The sequence below is a fragment of the Emys orbicularis genome, chromosome 2 (genome assembly GCF_028017835.1).
Source record: "Emys orbicularis isolate rEmyOrb1 chromosome 2, rEmyOrb1.hap1, whole genome shotgun sequence".
Classification (NCBI taxonomy): domain Eukaryota; kingdom Metazoa; phylum Chordata; order Testudines; family Emydidae; genus Emys; species Emys orbicularis.
Genome location: NC_088684.1, coordinates 38,588,521 through 38,601,651, shown reverse-complemented (window position 1 = coordinate 38,601,651; position 13,131 = coordinate 38,588,521). Strand labels below are relative to the sequence as shown.

At 53.4% G+C, this 13,131-nt stretch overlaps 9 non-coding genes across 9 annotated transcripts; all 9 read left to right on the top strand.

Annotated features, from left to right (window-relative positions):
- The first annotated feature begins 2,018 nt into the window (after nucleotides 1-2,018).
- Nucleotides 2,019-2,108, top strand: TRNAY-GUA (transfer RNA tyrosine (anticodon GUA)). The gene is given in 2 exon segments: nucleotides 2,019-2,055; nucleotides 2,073-2,108. It is a non-coding gene; the product is annotated as a tRNA-Tyr (tRNA).
- A 1,136-nt stretch (nucleotides 2,109-3,244) lies between these two features.
- On the top strand, nucleotides 3,245-3,317 carry TRNAA-AGC (transfer RNA alanine (anticodon AGC)). Its single transcript has one exon. It is a non-coding gene; the product is annotated as a tRNA-Ala (tRNA).
- Nucleotides 3,318-3,997: 680 nt separating this feature from the next.
- On the top strand, nucleotides 3,998-4,087 carry TRNAY-GUA (transfer RNA tyrosine (anticodon GUA)). The gene is given in 2 exon segments: nucleotides 3,998-4,034; nucleotides 4,052-4,087. It is a non-coding gene; the product is annotated as a tRNA-Tyr (tRNA).
- Nucleotides 4,088-5,223: 1,136 nt separating this feature from the next.
- On the top strand, nucleotides 5,224-5,296 carry TRNAA-AGC (transfer RNA alanine (anticodon AGC)). The gene has a single exon. It is a non-coding gene; the product is annotated as a tRNA-Ala (tRNA).
- Nucleotides 5,297-5,976: 680 nt separating this feature from the next.
- TRNAY-GUA (transfer RNA tyrosine (anticodon GUA)) lies at nucleotides 5,977-6,066 on the top strand. Its single transcript is given in 2 exon segments — nucleotides 5,977-6,013; nucleotides 6,031-6,066. It is a non-coding gene; the product is annotated as a tRNA-Tyr (tRNA).
- A 1,896-nt stretch (nucleotides 6,067-7,962) lies between these two features.
- On the top strand, nucleotides 7,963-8,052 carry TRNAY-GUA (transfer RNA tyrosine (anticodon GUA)). Its single transcript is given in 2 exon segments — nucleotides 7,963-7,999; nucleotides 8,017-8,052. It is a non-coding gene; the product is annotated as a tRNA-Tyr (tRNA).
- A 1,883-nt stretch (nucleotides 8,053-9,935) lies between these two features.
- TRNAY-GUA (transfer RNA tyrosine (anticodon GUA)) lies at nucleotides 9,936-10,025 on the top strand. Its single transcript is given in 2 exon segments — nucleotides 9,936-9,972; nucleotides 9,990-10,025. It is a non-coding gene; the product is annotated as a tRNA-Tyr (tRNA).
- A 1,141-nt stretch (nucleotides 10,026-11,166) lies between these two features.
- On the top strand, nucleotides 11,167-11,239 carry TRNAA-AGC (transfer RNA alanine (anticodon AGC)). Its single transcript has one exon. It is a non-coding gene; the product is annotated as a tRNA-Ala (tRNA).
- Nucleotides 11,240-11,919: 680 nt separating this feature from the next.
- On the top strand, nucleotides 11,920-12,009 carry TRNAY-GUA (transfer RNA tyrosine (anticodon GUA)). The gene is given in 2 exon segments: nucleotides 11,920-11,956; nucleotides 11,974-12,009. It is a non-coding gene; the product is annotated as a tRNA-Tyr (tRNA).
- The last annotated feature ends 1,122 nt before the right edge of the window (nucleotides 12,010-13,131 follow it).

The following is a 13,131-nucleotide window of genomic DNA, read 5'->3' as shown; positions in this document are numbered from 1 at the left end:
GGCCTGGGTCTATCACATAATTTAACACCGCTATAAATGCTAGAGGCAAAGCGGAGTTTGGGGTGGAGGCTGACAGCTCATGACCTCCCATGTAATAATCTCATGAGCACCTGAGGGGTCCCAACCCCCAGTTTGACAACTCCTGCTGAATTATTGGTCTCTTTGCCCAGCAGTTTTAGTTCCCAGTACTTTCCATTTCCAACCTGGAAGAGGCCAGCAACTTCCAGTTCCCATTGGCTGTCTGAGACACAACACACACCTTCCATTGGGCAGCTTTCATAGAGCCACCCATTGAAAGAGGAATGGGAGGCCTGAGACAGTCTGGGGGGAGAAGGACAGGAAGAGCCCACTGGCTCACAGTCACAGAGTGCAGAGGCAGGACTTGGAGCCGGGCTGGGACACAAGGTGAGGGGGCGAGAAGGGGGCTTCTACTCAGGAGCAGAGAAGCGGGTGCTCCTGCCATGACAGGCTACACCCCGCAGGCAGAGAGGGGAAGACGGAGACCCTGGCCTCTGCACCACGTTGCCCACTGGAAACAGCACCTTGGATGGGTGCCCTGATTGCCCTCTCCGAAGACCGGATCTGGGCTTAACCGACTGCGTGCGCTGCTGACGGCGGGCTATTATGCTCATGGTTGTAGCAATGGGTGCGTTTCAATGGTTTGCTCTCTCTTTGTCCATCTGTCCGCCGCGTCATAGAGCTCAGTTTATGGAGTAGTGTGAGGGCGCGGCTCCATTTCTTTCCTTTTTGGGCTTTTGTCCATGACATTTGTAGAGCTGGGATTTCTTCTTGGGCAACCGTGATTGCACAGAGTGTGTAAAAGGCTTCTGGCGGAGAATGGCTACAAACCCGATTGCGCGGAATTTCTGTCAAGGAGCTGCCGGGCTATCCGTAGATAATCTGAAGCTTTGCTGTCCTTGGCCTGTGCACCGAATAGGCGCTGTGAGGGAAGGAGGCAACTCCACCCCTTTATTTTTCTGTTTTTGCTCTTCTTGTTGTCATGAACGGAGGGGTTAGATACGTGTGGGTGTGCCAGGCATGGGCGTGTGTGAGTTTCTCTGATGGTCTCTGGAAAGGTGTATTTTGTTGAAAGGCAAGAAAGGGGAGCAGCGTTGTTTGCTCTGTCCCGTGTCCTTGTTGAGTGGAGGTCCTTTCCAAGGTGCTGGGCAAGCGTAAAGGTAATTTGGTGTGCAGAGATCTCTGGATGGGGTTTGCGCTGAGTTGACAGTGGGTGGCGGAGGGGGTGGGGCAGCTTGTAGTTGCATGGGGAATTAGCTCAAATGGTAGAGGGCTCGCTTAGCATGTGAGAGGTAGCGGGATCGATACCCGCATTCTCCAAGCTGCTGCTCTTTCCTGCCCATCTCGTGCTCTGGTTTGTTTTTTTTCCCCCTCATCCCCACCCGCTTGCATCCACATACACCCTTGATGTCTGCGCAGAAAGGAGCGTTCCGGTCCACTCTTAGCTTTGCGGGAAGCCTTTTGTCCTCAGGCAGCCAAAGGGGCAGCTTCTCTTTCAGAAGCCTGCGTGTCTGAGTTCTTTTCTTTTGCGAGTCTCTTTGTGTTTGTTTTTCCTGAGGTAGGCGTGGGAGGCCGAGTCGGGTGTGAAAGGGTGGGAGTGGGAATGTGTCAATTATTGCCGAAGGGGAAGGGAAATGGGCTGAGAAGATGTAGTGTTTGCAAAGGCCCCTTTCGAGCCAGGCAGGAGGCTCCGGCGTCGGACGGGTTTTCCGTTGCCCCACTGTCCCTATTCTGGGTGCGTTCCGTTCTTCCCTTGCGGCGTTGTCTTCGTGCCATGCCTGTTAGGGAGCCTTTGAGCGGTATATGTGTGCGGGCTTCCCGTTGGGTGAATTGAGGGTAGACTAGGCGGCCACCCGGGGCAGCCGTGAGGATGAAGGGCTAGGTGTGTGTGGCTTAATCCTTTCAAGGGCTGGGCACGGGCAAGCCTATAATTAGCAGTTAGTGCCAGTGGCGCTTCTGCCTGACTCCTTGAGTCACTCTGGGCCTTTTGTTCCTGTCTTCCTTCGATAGCTCAGTTGGTAGAGCGGAGGACTGTAGGCTTAATTCTCCGGGGAATCCTTAGGTCGCTGGTTCAACTCCGGCTCGAAGGAAGTGGCTTTTGTTTCCTTCGTTACACGCTCTTCTTTAGAGCTCCCACTCTGGCCATTGCTGTGTTTTACTCCATTCGTGCGAGACTGGCCGTTGGAAATCTGCGCGCTGCATTTAAAGCACCACTTGCCGCTACTTTCATCTACCACACCTGCTTCCAAGGACCTAGGCCACAGTTTACGCCTTTATAGGCAGAGTTCCTTTTTCTTCGCCCTCCCGCACTCACAGCGTAGACATCTAGCTATCGATGTCAGGCTTCGGAAGTGCCATTTATCACCCTGGTAGCGGGGCGCCTTTGTCATAAAATAGCCTGGCCGTAGCTATGACCCCAAGCTGTCTTCGGTGTTTTTTGCATGGGGCAGAGGTGGCGGGGGGACTGAGTTTCTGGTGGCAGAGAGGAGGGGAACGTAAGGGGAAAAGAAAAGGCCCTTTAGTCGCTGAGAGTTCCTTGTCCTTCAGGCTCAACCGATTGCGTGCGCTGCTGACGGCGGGCTATTATGCTCATGGTTGTAGCAATGGGTGCGTTTCAATGGTTTGCTCTCTCTTTGTCCATCTGTCCGCCGCGTCATAGAGCTCAGTTTATGGAGTAGTGTGAGGGCGCGGCTCCATTTCTTTCCTTTTTGGGCTTTTGTCTATGACATTTGTAGAGCTGGGATTTCTTCTTGGGCAACCGTGATTGCACAGAGTGTGTAAAAGGCTTCTGGCGGAGAATGGCTACAAACCCGATCGTGCGGAATTTCTGTCAAGGAGCTGCCGGGCTATCCGTAGATAATCTGAAGCTTTGCTGTCCTTGGCCTGTGCACCGAATAGGCGCCGTGAGGCAAGGAGCCAACTCGACCCCTTTATTTTTCTGTTTTTGCTTTTCTTGTTGTCATGAACGGAGGGGTTAGATACGTGTGGGTGTGCCAGGCATGGGCGTGTGTGAGTTTCTCTGATGGTCTCTGGAAAGGTGTATTTTGTTGAAAGGCAAGAAAGGGGAGCAGCGTTGTTTGCTCTGTCCCGTGTCCTTGTTGAGTGGAGGTCCTTTCCAAGGTGCTGGGCAAGCGTAAAGGTAATTTGGTGTGCAGAGATCTCTGGATGGGGTTTGCGCTGAGTTGACAGTGGGTGGCGGAGGGGGTAGGGCAGCTTGTAGCTGCACGGGGAATTAGCTCAAATGGTAGAGCGCTCGCTTAGCATGTGAGAGGTAGCGGGATCGATACCCGCATTCTCCAAGCTGCTGCTTTTTCCTGCCCATCTTGTGCTCTGGTTTGTTTTTTTTCCCCCTCATCCCCACCCGCTTGCATCCACATACACCCTTGATGTCTGCGCAGAAAGGAGCGTTCCGGTCCACTCTTAGCTTTGCGGGAAGCCTTTTGTCCTCAGGCAGCCAAAGGGGCAGCTTCTCTTTCAGAAGCCTGCGTGTCTGAGTTCTTTTCTTTTGCGAGTCTCTTTGTGTTTGTTTTTCCTGAGGTAGGCGTGGGAGGCCGAGTCGGGTGTGAAAGGGTGGGAGTGGGAATGTGTCAATTATTGCCGAAGGGGAAGGGAAATGGGCTGAGAAGATGTAGTGTTTGCAAAGGCCCCTTTCGAGCCAGGCAGGAGGCTCCGGCGTCGGACGGGTTTTCCGTTGCCCCACCGTCCCTATTCTGGGTGCGTTCCGTTCTTCCCTTGCGGCGTTGTCTTCGTGCCATGCCTGTTAGGGAGCCTTTGAGCGGTATATGTGTGCGGGCTTCCCGTTGGGTGAATTGAGGGTAGACTAGGCGGCCACCCGGGGCAGCCGTGAGGATGAAGGGCTAGGTGTGTGTGGCTTAATCCTTTCAAGGGCTGGGCACGGGCAAGCCTATAATTAGCAGTTAGTGCCAGTGGCGCTTCTGCCTGACTCCTTGAGTCACTCTGGGCCTTTTGTTCCTGTCTTCCTTCGATAGCTCAGTTGGTAGAGCGGAGGACTGTAGGCTTAATTCTCCGGGGAATCCTTAGGTCGCTGGTTCAACTCCGGCTCGAAGGAAGTGGCTTTTGTTTCCTTCGTTACACGCTCTTCTTTCGAGCTCCCACTCTGGCCATTGCTGTGTTTTACTCCATTCGTGCGAGACTGGCCGTTGGAAATCTGCGCGCTGCATTTAAAGCACCACTTGCCGCTACTTTCATCTACCACACCTGCTTCCAAGGACCTAGGCCACAGTTTACGCCTTTATAGGCAGAGTTCCTTTTTCTTCGCCCTCCCGCACTCACAGCGTAGACATCTAGCTATCGATGTCAGGCTTCGGAAGTGCCATTTATCACCCTGGTAGCGGGGCGCCTTTGTCATAAAATAGCCTGGCCGTAGCTATGACCCCAAGCTGTCTTCGGTGTTTTTTGCATGGGGCAGAGGTGGCGGGGGGACTGAGTTTCTGGTGGCAGAGAGGAGGGGAACGTAAGGGGAAAAGAAAAGGCCCTTTAGTCGCTGAGAGTTCCTTGTCCTTCAGGCTCAACCGATTGCGTGCGCTGCTGACGGCGGGCTATTATGCTCATGGTTGTAGCAATGGGTGCGTTTCAATGGTTTGCTCTCTCTTTGTCCATCTGTCCGCCGCGTCATAGAGCTCAGTTTATGGAGTAGTGTGAGGGCGCGGCTCCATTTCTTTCCTTTTTGGGCTTTTGTCTATGACATTTGTAGAGCTGGGATTTCTTCTTGGGCAACCGTGATTGCACAGAGTGTGTAAAAGGCTTCTGGCGGAGAATGGCTACAAACCCGATCGTGCGGAATTTCTGTCAAGGAGCTGCCGGGCTATGCGTAGATAATCTGAAGCTTTGCTGTCCTTGGCCTGTGCACCGAATAGGCGCCGTGAAGCAAGGAGGCAACTCGACCCCTTTATTTTTCTGTTTTTGCTCTTCTTGTTGTCATGAACGGAGGGGTTAGATACGTGTGGGTGTGCCAGGCATGGGCGTGTGTGAGTTTCTCTGATGGTCTCTGGAAAGGTGTATTTTGTTGAAAGGCAAGAAAGGGGAGCAGCGTTGTTTGCTCTGTCCCGTGTCCTTGTTGAGTGGAGGTCCTTTCCAAGGTGCTGGGCAAGCGTAAAGGTAATTTGGTGTGCAGAGATCTCTGGATGGGGTTTGCGCTGAGTTGACAGTGGGTGGCGGAGGGGGTAGGGCAGCTTGTAGTTGCACGGGGAATTAGCTCAAATGGTAGAGCGCTCGCTTAGCATGTGAGAGGTAGCGGGATCGATACCCGCATTCTCCAAGCTGCTGCTCTTTCCTGCCCATCTCGTGCTCTGGTTTGTTTTTTTTCCCCCTCATCCCCACCCGCTTGCATCCACATACACCCTTGATGTCTGCGCAGAAAGGAGCGTTCCGGTCCACTCTTAGCTTTGCGGGAAGCCTTTTGTCCTCAGGCAGCCAAAGGGGCAGCTTCTCTTTCAGAAGCCTGCGTGTCTGAGTTCTTTTCTTTTGCGAGTCTCTTTGTGTTTGTTTTTCCTGAGGTAGGCGTGGGAGGCCGAGTCGGGTGTGAAAGGGTGGGAGTGGGAATGTGTCAATTATTGCCGAAGGGGAAGGGAAATGGGCTGAGAAGATGTAGTGTTTGCAAAGGCCCCTTTCGAGCCAGGCAGGAGGCTCCGGCGTCGGACGGGTTTTCCGTTGCCCCACCGTCCCTATTCTGGGTGCGTTCCGTTCTTCCCTTGCGGCGTTGTCTTCGTGCCATGCCTGTTAGGGAGCCTTTGAGCGGTATATGTGTGCGGGCTTCCCGTTGGGTGAATTGAGGGTAGACTAGGCGGCCACCCGGGGCAGCCGTGAGGATGAAGGGCTAGGTGTGTGTGGCTTAATCCTTTCAAGGGCTGGGCACGGGCAAGCCTATAATTAGCAGTTAGTGCCAGTGGCGCTTCTGCCTGACTCCTTGAGTCACTCTGGGCCTTTTGTTCCTGTCTTCCTTCGATAGCTCAGTTGGTAGAGCGGAGGACTGTAGGCTTAATTCTCCGGGGAATCCTTAGGTCGCTGGTTCAACTCCGGCTCGAAGGAAGTGGCTTTTGTTTCCTTCGTTACACGCTCTTCTTTAGAGCTCCCACTCTGGCCATTGCTGTGTTTTACTCCATTCGTGCGAGACTGGCCGTTGGAAATCTGCGCGCTGCATTTAAAGCACCACTTGCCGCTACTTTCATCTACCACACCTGCTTCCAAGGACCTAGGCCACAGTTTACGCCTTTATAGGCAGAGTTCCTTTTTCTTCGCCCTCCCGCACTCACAGCGTAGACATCTAGCTATCGATGTCAGGCTTCGGAAGTGCCATTTATCACCCTGGTAGCGGGGCGCCTTTGTCATAAAATAGCCTGGCCGTAGCTATGACCCCAAGCTGTCTTCGGTGTTTTTTGCATGGGGCAGAGGTGGCGGGGGGACTGAGTTTCTGGTGGCAGAGAGGAGGGGAACGTAAGGGGAAAAGAAAAGGCCCTTTAGTCGCTGAGAGTTCCTTGTCCTTCAGGCTCAACCGATTGCGTGCGCTGCTGACGGCGGGCTATTATGCTCATGGTTGTAGCAATGGGTGCGTTTCAATGGTTTGCTCTCTCTTTGTCCATCTGTCCGCCGCGTCATAGAGCTCAGTTTATGGAGTAGTGTGAGGGCGCGGCTCCATTTCTTTCCTTTTTGGGCTTTTGTCTATGACATTTGTAGAGCTGGGATTTCTTCTTGGGCAACCGTGATTGCACAGAGTGTGTAAAAGGCTTCTGGCGGAGAATGGCTACAAACCCGATCGTGCGGAATTTCTGTCAAGGAGCTGCCGGGCTATCCGTAGATAATCTGAAGCTTTGCTGTCCTTGGCCTGTGCACCGAATAGGCGCCATGAGGCAAGGAGGCAACTCCACCCCTTTATTTTTCTGTTTTTGCTCTTCTTGTTGTCATGAACGGAGGGGTTAGATACGTGTGGGTCTGCCAGGCATGGGCGTGCGTGAGTTTCTCTGATGGTCTCTGGAAAGGTGTATTTTGTTGAAAGGCAAGAAAGGGGAGCAGCGTTGTTTGCTCTGTCCCGTGTCCTTGTTGAGTGGAGGTCCTTTCCAAGGTGCTGGGCAAGCGTAAAGGTAAATTGCTTTGCGGTGTGCAGAGATCTCTGGATGGGGTTTACGCTGAGTTGACAGTGGGTGGCGGAGGGGGTAGGGCAGCTTGTAGTTGCACGGGGAATTAGCTCAAATGGTAGAGCGCTCGCTTAGCATGTGAGAGGTAGCGGGATCGATACCCGCATTGTCCAAGCTGCTGCTCTTTCCTGCCCATCTCGTTCTCTGGTTTGTTTTTTTTCCCCCTCATCCCCACCCGCTTGCATCCACATACACCCTTGATGTCTGCGCAGAAAGGAGCGTTCCGGTCCACTCTTAGCTTTGCGGGAAGCCTTTTGTCCTCAGGCAGCCAAAGGGGCAGCTTCTCTTTCAGAAGCCTGCGTGTCTGAGTTCTTTTCTTTTGCGAGTCTCTTTGTGTTTGTTTTTCCTGAGGTAGGCGTGGGAGGCCGAGTCGGGTGTGAAAGGGTGGGAGTGGGAATGTGTCAATTATTGCCGAAGGGGAAGGGAAATGGGCTGAGAAGATGTAGTGTTTGCAAAGGCCCCTTTCGAGCCAGGCAGGAGGCTCCGGCGTCGGACGGGTTTTCCGTTGCCCCACCGTCCCTATTCTGGGTGCGTTCCGTTCTTCCCTTGCGGCGTTGTCTTCGTGCCATGCCTGTTAGGGAGCCTTTGAGCGGTATATGTGTGCGGGCTTCCCGTTGGGTGAATTGAGGGTAGACTAGGCGGCCACCCGGGGCAGCCGTGAGGATGAAGGGCTAGGTGTGTGTGGCTTAATCCTTTCAAGGGCTGGGCACGGGCAAGCCTATAATTAGCAGTTAGTGCCAGTGGCGCTTCTGCCTGACTCCTTGAGTCACTCTGGGCCTTTTGTTCCTGTTTTCCTTCGATAGCTCAGTTGGTAGAGCGGAGGACTGTAGGCTTAATTCTCCAGGAAATCCTTAGGTCGCTGGTTCAACTCCGGCTCGAAGGAAGTGGCTTTTGTTTCCTTCGTTACACGCTCTTCTTTAGAGCTCCCACTCTGGCCATTGCCGTGTTTTACTCCATTCGTGCGAGACTGGCCGTTGGAAATCTGCGCGCTGCATTTAAAGCACCACTTGCCGCTACTTTCATCTACCACACCTGCTTCCAAGGACCTAGGCCACAGTTTACGCCTTTATAGGCAGAGTTCCTTTTTCTTCGCCCTCCCGCACTCACAGCGTAGACATCTAGCTATCGATGTCAGGCTTCGGAAGTGCCATTTATCACCCTGGTAGCGGGGCGCCTTTGTCATAAAATAGCCTGGCCGTAGCTATGACCCCAAGCTGTCTTCGGTGTTTTTTGCATGGGGCAGAGGTGGCGGGGGGACTGAGTTTCTGGTGGCAGAGAGGAGGGGAACGTAAGGGGAAAAGAAAAGGCCCTTTAGTCGCTGAGAGTTCCTTGTCCTTCAGGCTCAACCGATTGCGTGCGCTGCTGACGGCGGGCTATTATGCTCATGGTTGTAGCAATGGGTGCGTTTCAATGGTTTGCTCTCTCTTTGTCCATCTGTCCGCCGCGTCATAGAGCTCAGTTTATGGAGTAGTGTGAGGGCGCGGCTCCATTTCTTTCCTTTTTGGGCTTTTGTCTATGACATTTGTAGAGCTGGGATTTCTTCTTGGGCAACCGTGATTGCAGAGTGTGTAAAAGGCTTCTGGCGGAGAATGGCTACAAACCCGATCGTGCAGAATTTCTGTCAAGGAGCTGCCGGGCTATCCGTAGATAATCTGAAGCTTTGCTGTCCTTGGCCTGTGCACCGAATAGGCGCCATGAGGCAAGGAGGCAACTCCACCCCTTTATTTTTCTGTTTTTGCTCTTCTTGTTGTCATGAACGGAGGGGTTAGATACGTGTGGGTCTGCCAGGCATGGGCGTGCGTGAGTTTCTCTGATGGTCTCTGGAAAGGTGTATTTTGTTGAAAGGCAAGAAAGGGGAGCAGCGTTGTTTGCTCTGTCCCGTGTCCTTGTTGAGTGGAGGTCCTTTCCAAGGTGCTGGGCAAGCGTAAAGGTAAATTGCTTTGCGGTGTGCAGAGATCTCTGGATGGGGTTTACGCTGAGTTGACAGTGGGTGGCGGAGTAGCTTGTACTTGCACGGGGAATTAGCTCAAATGGTAGAGCGCTCGCTTAGCATGTGAGAGTTAGCGGGATCGATACCCACATTGTCCAAGCTGCTGCTCTTTCCTCCCCATCTCGTGCTCTGTTTTTTTTTTTCCCCCTCATCCCCACCCGCTTGCATCCACATACACCCTTGATGTCTGCGCAGAAAGGAGCGTTCCGGTCCACTCTTAGCTTTGCGGGAAGCCTTTTGTCCTCAGGCAGCCAAAGGGGCAGCTTCTCTTTCAGAAGCCTGCGTGTCTGAGTTCTTTTCTTTTGCGAGTCTCTTTGTGTTTGTTTTTCCTGAGGTAGGCGTGGGAGGCCGAGTCGGGTGTGAAAGGGTGGGAGTGGGAATGTGTCAATTATTGCCGAAGGGGAAGGGAAATGGGCTGAGAAGATGTAGTGTATGCAAAGGCCCCTTTCGAGCCAGGCAGGAGGCTCCGGCGTCGGACGGGTTTTCCGTTGCCCCACCGTCCCTATTCTGGGTGCGTTCCGTTCTTCCCTTGCGGCGTTGTCTTCGTGCCATGCCTGTTAGGGAGCCTTTGAGCGGTATATGTGTGCGGGCTTCCCGTTGGGTGAATTGAGGGTAGACTAGGCGGCCACCCGGGGCAGCCGTGAGGATGAAGGGCTAGGTGTGTGTGGCTTAATCCTTTCAAGGGCTGGGCACGGGCAAGCCTATAATTAGCAGTTAGTGCTAGTGGCGCTTCTGCCTGACTCCTTGAGTCACTCTGGGCCTTTCGTTCCTGTCTTCCTTCGATAGCTCAGTTGGTAGAGCGGAGGACTGTAGGCTTAATTCTCCAGGGAATCCTTAGGTCGCTGGTTCAACTCCGGCTCGAAGGAAGTGGCTTTTGTTTCCTTCGTTACACGCTCTTCTTTCGAGCTCCCACTCTGGCCATTGCTGTGTTTTACTCCATTCGTGCGAGACTGGCCGTTGGAAATCTGCGCGCTGCATTTAAAGCACCACTTGCCGCTACTTTCATCTACCACACCTGCTTCCAAGGACCTAGGCCACAGTTTACGCCTTTATAGGCAGAGTTCCTTTTTCTTCGCCCTCCCGCACTCACAGCGTAGACATCTAGCTATCGATGTCAGGCTTCGGAAGTGCCATTTATCACCCTGGTAGCGGGGCGCCTTTGTCATAAAATAGCCTGGCCGTAGCTATGACCCCAAGCTGTCTTCGGTGTTTTTTGCATGGGGCAGAGGTGGCGGGGGGACTGAGTTTCTGGTGGCAGAGAGGAGGGGAACGTAAGGGGAAAAGAAAAGGCCCTTTAGTCGCTGAGAGTTCCTTGTCCTTCAGGCTCAACCGATTGCGTGCGCTGCTGACGGCGGGCTATTATGCTCATGGTTGTAGCAATGGGTGCGTTTCAATGGTTTGCTCTCTCTTTGTCCATCTGTCCGCCGCGTCATAGAGCTCAGTTTATGGAGTAGTGTGAGGGCGCGGCTCCATTTCTTTCCTTTTTGGGCTTTTGTCCATGACATTTGTAGAGCTGGGATTTCTTCTTGGGCAACCGTGATTGCAGAGTGTGTAAAAGGCTTCTGGCGGAGAATGGCTACAAACCCGATCGCGCAGAATTTCTGTCAAGGAGCTGCCGGGCTATCCGTAGATAATCTGAAGCTTTGCTGTCCTTGGCCTGTGCACCGAATAGGCGCCATGAGGCAAGGAGGCAACTCCACCCCTTTATTTTTCTGTTTTTGCTCTTCTTGTTGTCATGAACGGAGGGGTTAGATACGTGTGGGTCTGCCAGGCAAGGGCGTGCGTGAGTTTCTCAGATGGTCTCTGGAAAGGTGTATTTTGTTGAAAGGCAAGAAAGGGGAGCAGCGTTGTTTGCTCTGTCCCGTGTCCTTGTTGAGTGGAGGTCCTTTCCAAGGTGCTGGGCAAGCGTAAAGGTAAATTGCTTTGCGGTGTGCAGAGATCTCTGGATGGGGTTTGCGCTGAGTTGACAGTGGGTGGCGGAGGGGGTGGGGCAGCTTGTAGTTGCACGGGGAATTAGCTCAAATGGTAGAGCGCTCGCTTAGCATGTGAGAGGTAGCGGGATCGATACCCGCATTCTCCAAGCTGCTGCTCTTTCCTGCCCATCTCGTGCTCTGGTTTTTTTTTTTTCCCCCTCATCCCCACCCGCTTGCATCCACATACACCCTTGATGTCTGCGCAGAAAGGAGCGTTCCGGTCCACTCTTAGCTTTGCGGGAAGCCTTTTGTCCTCAGGCAGCCAAAGGGGCAGCTTCTCTTTCAGAAGCCTGCGTGTCTGAGTTCTTTTCTTTTGCGAGTCTCTTTGTGTTTGTTTTTCCTGAGGTAGGCGTGGGAGGCCGAGTCGGGTGTGAAAGGGTGGGAGTGGGAATGTGTCAATTATTGCCGAAGGGGAAGGGAAATGGGCTGAGAAGATGTAGTGTTTGCAAAGGCCCCTTTCGAGCCAGGCAGGAGGCTCCGGCGTCGGACGGGTTTTCCGTTGCCCCACCGTCCCTATTCTGGGTGCGTTCCGTTCTTCCCTTGCGGCGTTGTCTTCGTGCCATGCCTGTTAGGGAGCCTTTGAGCGGTATATGTGTGCGGGCTTCCCGTTGGGTGAATTGAGGGTAGACTAGGCGGCCACCCGGGGCAGCCGTGAGGATGAAGGGCTAGGTGTGTGTGGCTTAATCCTTTCAAGGGCTGGGCACGGGCAAGCCTATAATTAGCAGTTAGTGCCAGTGGCGCTTCTGCCTGACTCCTTGAGTCACTCTGGGCCTTTTGTTCCTGTCTTCCTTCGATAGCTCAGTTGGTAGAGCGGAGGACTGTAGGCTTAATTCTCCAGGGAATCCTTAGGTCGCTGGTTCAACTCCGGCTCGAAGGAAGTGGCTTTTGTTTCCTTAGTTACACGCTCTTCTTTAGAGCTCCCACTCTGGCCATTGCTGTGTTTTACTCCATTCGTGCGAGACTGGCCGTTGGAAATCTGCGCGCTGCATTTAAAGCACCACTTGCCGCTACTTTCATCTACCACACCTGCTTCCAAGGACCTAGGCCACAGTTTACGCCTTTATAGGCAGAGTTCCTTTTTCTTCGCCCTCCCGCACTCACAGCGTAGACATCTAGCTATCGATGTCAGGCTTCGGAAGTGCCATTTATCACCCTGGTAGCGGGGCGCCTTTGTCATAAAATAGCCTGGCCGTAGCTATGACCCCAAGCTGTCTTCGGTGTTTTTTGCATGGGGCAGAGGTGGCGGGGGGACTGAGTTTCTGGTGGCAGAGAGGAGGGGAACGTAAGGGGAAAAGAAAAGGCCCTTTAGTCGCTGAGAGTTCCTTGTCCTTCAGGCTCAACCGATTGCGTGCGCTGCTGACGGCGGGCTATTATGCTCATGGTTGTAGCAATGGGTGCGTTTCAATGGTTTGCTCTCTCTTTGTCCATCTGTCCGCCGCGTCATAGAGCTCAGTTTATGGAGTAGTGTGAGGGCGCGGCTCCATTTCTTTCCTTTTTGGGCTTTTGTCCATGACATTTGTAGAGCTGGGATTTCTTCTTGGGCAACCGTGATTGCACAGAGTGTGTAAAAGGCTTCTGGCGGAGAATGGCTACAAACCCGATCGCGCGGAATTTCTGTCAAGGAGCTGCCGGGCTATCCGTAGATAATCTGAAGCTTTGCTGTCCTTGGCCTGTGCACCGAATAGGCGCCGTGAGGCAAGGAGCCAACTCGACCCCTTTATTTTTCTGTTTTTGCTTTTCTTGTTGTCATGAACGGAGGGGTTAGATACGTGTGGGTGTGCCAGGCATGGGCGTGTGTGAGTTTCTCTGATGGTCTCTGGAAAGGTGTATTTTGTTGAAAGGCAAGAAAGGGGAGCAGCGTTGTTTGCTCTGTCCCGTGTCCTTGTTGAGTGGAGGTCCTTTCCAAGGTGCTGGGCAAGCGTAAAGGTAAATTGCTTTGCGGTGTGCAGAGATCTCTGGATGGGGTTTGCGCTGAGTTGACAGTGGGTGGCGGAGGGGG